General features: G+C 33.8%; 1 long non-coding RNA gene across 1 annotated transcript in view; it reads left to right on the top strand.

Annotated features, from left to right (window-relative positions):
• The window catches only part of LOC111089445, a 5,123-nt gene extending 785 nt beyond the window's left edge, over positions 1-4,338 (top strand). Inside the window, exons 2-3 of the long non-coding RNA XR_002613728.1 lie at positions 203-400; positions 1,190-4,338. This is a non-coding gene — a long non-coding RNA (uncharacterized LOC111089445). The remainder of the gene's footprint in view (positions 1-202; positions 401-1,189) is intronic.
• Positions 4,339-6,078: the final 1,740 nt, after the last annotated feature.

Below are 6,078 nucleotides of genomic sequence, written 5' to 3' on the forward strand. Positions count from 1 at the left end.
TATATATATATATATATATATATATGAGCTAGCTTTTAAGTATAATATAAAGTATTTGAAATGTGTTGAATCTTCCTACAAATACTTAACGTTAATTAACATGTTGAAAGCAATGAATTAGAGTTGTGATAAATGTATTGAAAACAAGAATTTATTTTTTCTTTTATTTATTATAATTTTTTTTTCTTTTTTTGTATATTAGTAAACCTCTACCAAGAGAAATATACCCCTTGCCATTGGCTGAGTGGTATGTCTGATTTATGACAAATAAGTACCAGTTTTCATTATCTGTGACTCGCACAAGTAGCCCATTCTGTAGCTTTGTGCTTAACGTCAAACTCAACGAAACAGACCTCGTAGATAGCAATTTTAAATGACATTTTTTTTTTTTTACCTAATGGTAAGGATACTTGTATATGTAACGATTTTATATGGGATGGATGCAATGGTTTACAACAAATTGTCATTTTTTTTTATTTTAAGGGGAGTATAACTTTTCAGAACTGTAACTATTTGTAGTACTGCTAGTAGTAGTAATTTTCTTATCTTGAAACAGAATTTTTCATGGAGATGTCTTTTGCTCTGAACTTATTAATTATAACTCCATATAATAATAATAATAATAATAATTGTTTCCTTTTCTTTTATAATTATAACTTTTGCTCATTTAAAGTTTAACTTGCTTATGATTGATATTTATATACATCAGTTTGAAAGATATCATAATAATATTATTAATAATAACATAATAATGGTATATTACTTCTACCTTGTTTGCATACTTATTACCCCTATTATAGCCACTTGGTCTTTCTCGTTCTTGTCGATCCTAGTTCAAAATTTAGTCTTCTAAACTATAATATTTAGAAATCAATAAGTATTAAATAGAGGAATTTCCGTTTATGCAGAGAAAAGGAAGGTGTGTAATAAGAATAAGTAGTAGCTAGAAGGGTATTGCAAACAGAATAAAGATGTTAAGCTCATATTCTCAAACAGAGAACCTTGTCAAAAGGCTTACTGATGTGAATTCTTCTTCTTTTTTTTTCTTTCTAAAATTTAACTGATACTTTTATTAACTCTTAACATTATTACAGTGACAAAAATAACATTGGCAATAATTCTTTTGATACTTTATTTGTACTGATGTTATTGCTCAAACTTACTAAAAATGTTATTTCTATACATACAGGCTTCTGTCTCCAAGATTGCTAGAGTATTGGATGAAGCTATGATGGAAGAGATTCATATTAATAGTATGGATATGCTTTATGATGTTTCCTAGTATGTGATTTACAAGTTCAAGAATCCAAAGATTCTGATTCATCATTTAGTTATGAAGAAATTGATAAACGAAGTAAATGCATTGATTATAAACCATTGTTAAATCGTACATTACCCTTCCCTTCTTGCCATTTTAGCTGATAAGCCTTTGATTCCTCAACTTGTTTAGGAAATGCAGAGTCCTGCCAGCCTAGTAATGGAAGATGAATACAAGTTAAGATAGAACTCGAAAGGCCATTCTTTTCAATCGGCTTGAAACCACAAAACATCACCCAATAGTTTAAACATTCAAAGAGGCTAGCTAGTCTACTTCCAACAGTGAGCCAACTTGGTGTGATGCTTTTTCACACCCAGTTTAGTCAGACTTCAAGAATACCACAACATGTGATAAGATCTGAATATTTCAAAACGTTCCAGCTGTGTACTGGTGCAGCTGACATCAGTCTGCCACAATGGTTTTGATAATGTATCCTGCTTGGTTAAAAGTTCAGAATGTTGACATGTGGCAAAAGAACCAACAGAAAAATATGATTGTAGCACAGAAGGCAGAAAAATGAGCAATTACCCAGTAAAAATAAGCTAAGATGACCTAATAGCTGATGGTGAAAGATGATTTTTGGGTTAGTGTTTATTAAGCAACAGATAATTTACGAAACCTTTATCAAGTTTTCCTGCCTCAAGACATCAAACTTTTTTGCTTAATGAATCTGTTGACATGCTGAAGTTACTACTGGAAAAAATGAGCCCTTTAAAAAGATGAAAAAGAATAATATGGTTTTGACTCTTTTTCCACAAGCACTAGTCTTTCCTTCATTAATAAGTAAAATGCATGGTGTACTTAAAATTTACAGAAGAATTGGAACAACTACAACTAAAGAGTTAAAAGTATTGCCTACATTATATTTGGCTTATCTTTAGTTTTATTAATGTTTAGATCTCAAATTAATGCAATGAATGCACTTCATTTTTAATTTGTAATTACTATCATGAATGCATTTATTAAATTTGTCTTTTTTTTTGTAATTTAAAATTAATAGCACATTTCAGTTTTAACTTTCTGTGAATATTTGCAGAGCCCTGCAATAAGTCTAAAGGCCTGTAACACTAAATCCAGGTTTCAATACTCGTGGTGGGAACAGGTAGCACACTGTGTAGTCTTGCATTTGTAGGTGGAAGGTAATGTCTGAAAAAAAATGTCTTGTGTGCACTTTTTTTTTTTATTTTTTTCTTCAGTATGTATCTATTTCAGATTAACTCTTGACATTTTTGGTTATATATTTGTGCCAGTTAGCTTTATTACCATTTAGAAGGTAATTAAGTAAATTTTGTGGAGTGTAAGGAACATTCCTTAAACAAAATCCTTGTACAAGATCCCAGGGGTGCTCAAGGACTCTGTAGTCCTCCTTTGCTCCAGATGTGGAGGTTAAAAAAAACATGGAATAAAAAGTATGTACATGTGAATAGTGTCAGCAAAAGTGAAGAGGGAAACTCATTGTGTTTTGATAAAATTTTCCTGTATATGGACTCTTATTTTCAGGGGAGTGGATATTTGTAGATCCAATGCCCAGTTTAATTTTGTTGTGGAGGAGAAACTGGAGATCCCAGATAAGAACCCACTTTCATTAGTTAGGAGACCCGATTCATTCCAAACTAGTGCCCAGGATGTTCACATGATTGGTTGAACTTTTTGACCTGTAAGAGAAAGCTGAAAAGAAACTACATGAGGCACAGAGGTTAGTAGTGATAATTATGTACAAGCGGAGACCCACAACATCTCTGGCCAAGTTAGTTCTCTTTATGAAAACAGTACGTCTTTAAATATAACAATTCTAGCACAAAAAAAACTAATTGTAATCATAGACAATGAAATGTGTAAATTCACTTGCATATAGGCCATACTTTATAAAACTTTAACTTGTTAGGCATAAGTTCGATGAAGAGAAATTAACACTGTAACCTGTGTAAGTTTTTATTTTACACTTTAGTTTAGTTAGGACTAAACTTTACTGTACTTAATACTATTGATAAATGAACTTGTTATTCTATGACCTAACATCAAACCTTTTTTTAAAAACTTAAGTTTTTAATATTCTATTGTACAAAATGGTTAGTGAAGTATATTTACATTCCTCTTTTGTTACTTCTTGTTTCATACAGCAATTGTAGTGACTTGATCACTGAGCTGTGCAGACTGTTTGCTGTCGAGTGAATAATGTGCAGTTTTTCTTAGGGAAACATTCTAACTATGCATGCTTATGCAGTAAGTTCTCGGTCAAAGTGTAACGGTTTTACATACCAACAAGCAGAAAAATAGTATAGATGGCGGTTTTATCTACAAACTGTTTGTTTCGAATTTGGGCAATCATTTTGAGGGGGGGACATATCTTTGCCAGGAAGAAGGGGTGGCAATTAAGGTAGTGAACTGGGAAGCTTGTTTCTTTTTGGTGCCATTGCAGTATAATTTAATGGTAAGTTTCTCTTATCTCGAGTTAATTGACTGTAGTATATCTAATTTGTATATGTAGCATGTAGGTGTGTATTAGGGTGCATCGAAAGACTATGATAAAACCAAACATAATTTTTAATTTGAAAAAGTTGTTAATCAATAAAAGAAAGTGTTAAATTTATTGTCTTACTAATGTATCTTGGTTTGCCCCAAATCTCTAATACAGAATAGGCTCACTTTAGTGACTGTAAGCTATCCAACAGTATATTATGCTGCTATTTTCTAAATAAATGGTCTTATTATAATCAAAACCATTTAAATTACCCAGAACTTGCCACAAGGAGGGAACTGTATTTTGAGTCCCACGAGATTCATTGTATGTAAGTTCTTGATTCATCCTTTCAGGGTCACATTTATGAACTGCTGGTTAAAGTGGCCTGAAGAAACTCCTTTACATATACTGAACAGAGTCTGTGCGTAAAGGGACATTATTTCCAGTGGCAGACAGGTGTATATAGGTTTGAAGTTGTTTCCATCAAGATGTTGCATGAAATCTTTATATTCATGTTGAACTTAATTTTTAGCTCCAGACAAGAGTTTTTATACTGCATTTTCTCTGTATTCTTTCCATTTATTTATTTTTTGTTCTTCTCCAAATGGTATTCCTCACTACCCACTAATTTGTGCAACTCATCAGGTCATTGTGCATTTTCAAAACAAGAACCAAAACTCGTAAGTTACTGTCATGGTGAGTGCTCCAGTTGCCTTCTCACTTATACTACTACACCAGGCTGAAATAATTAATTGTACATCAAAGTGCTGATTTTAGATGCTATCATAAACTTTTCAGAAGCCTTTACTGTGCTACTAACTTGGCATCAGTAACTTGTCACTGTCAAACTCGTGACTAGCATTTTTCTCGGCATCCTCACTGTAGCTTCATTTTCATAACTTTAACTCGTGATTTTCAATATTAACTAACCAGCTAACTGTGCCTCGCCTAGTTCTTGACCCAATTTCGTAATACAGGCGTCCTTTATTTATGCCATTTCTTCACGTATATGCACCACACTCACACTTTTAGTTTCTTCTTAAACATACAAGACAGAAGCAATTGTAAAACTTCCTCAAAAACATCGAATTGATTCAGTGTTATATGACCTATGTAATTAGAACATGGCTCTTCTACCAAAGTAATGTTCTCGAATAGTCCACATTGTACCAAGCAGAGCCAGTTTTCTGTCAAGTTCTAGTCTTATCCATCCTTCCATAAAAGTATAGCCCTTGACAAACAAGTCCATTTGGCAGCTTCTATAGTTCCCATTGCACTGATTACTCCTGTATCTTGAAAGACTGCTATTCTGCCAGCTGCATCACCTGTAATTCCATAGCAATTGCATGCTTTGGCAAATGATGGGAGGGACAGTCTATTGTGATAGGCAGCAATTAACTTGAGGTAGGGGCTTTAACCTCAGTTGTAGATAGGGAGGTAAGTTTTGACATCTTCCTCTGCTGTCTCTAATGGCAAATTAGACATTGTGAACTGATATTTCTTGCATGCTAATACATTTACATGCTAGCTTAGCATTTCTATCCTGTTCAGTTTGCTTCTTTTTTCTCCTTTGTCATCAGCTGTTTGGTTGTCTTCTATGCTACCAATCATCATTTTCCTTTTATGTTGATCAGCTAGAAAGGTCCATCCTTCCATGGTGACATGCTACATCTGCCTTGTACTTTAAATTTTGTGATATCAAACAGCTTCTCTTAACTTTTGCAGTCTATTGTCAGACATCATACTCTATTGCTTGCTTTTGCTGTGCAATGATACAATAATACAATGTATATCTAATTGAAGGCAAGTGCAGCAACTTTAAATGGAAAATAGTGCCAATAATAGCTTTAGACTGCTTCTGTATGGTCTGTTTTGCAGTGTCTTGGGATGAGATATTGTGTTGTAACTGGATATGCTAAAGTTTAATTTAATCTGGTTTCATTCAGTTACAATTGTTGTAATACTATTGTATAGATTACTGAGTTAATGTTTCTTAGTAGTGAGATTGCCTTAAATACGAGGCCTGTGAGAAAAGTATCCGACCTTTGGCTGGGGAATAAAAACTGGCATACCTGGAGCGTTGGAAACCTAATCACCCTCAAAGTAGTCTCCTTGGGACTCCGCACACTTCTCCCAGCGGTGCCGCCATTGTTGGAAGCATTCCGAGAAGGCCTCTTTCGAAATGGAGTTTAGCTCGGCTGTCGTTGGAGCCATAATGTCCTATCTTGTCTGAAATCGCGTTCCTTTCAATGGCCTCTTGAGTTTGGGGAACAGCCAGAAGTTGCAAGGAGCCATATCA

The sequence above is a fragment of the Limulus polyphemus genome, unplaced genomic scaffold (assembly GCF_000517525.1).
Source record: "Limulus polyphemus unplaced genomic scaffold, Limulus_polyphemus-2.1.2 Scaffold6256, whole genome shotgun sequence".
In the NCBI taxonomy this organism is placed as follows: domain Eukaryota; kingdom Metazoa; phylum Arthropoda; class Merostomata; order Xiphosura; family Limulidae; genus Limulus; species Limulus polyphemus.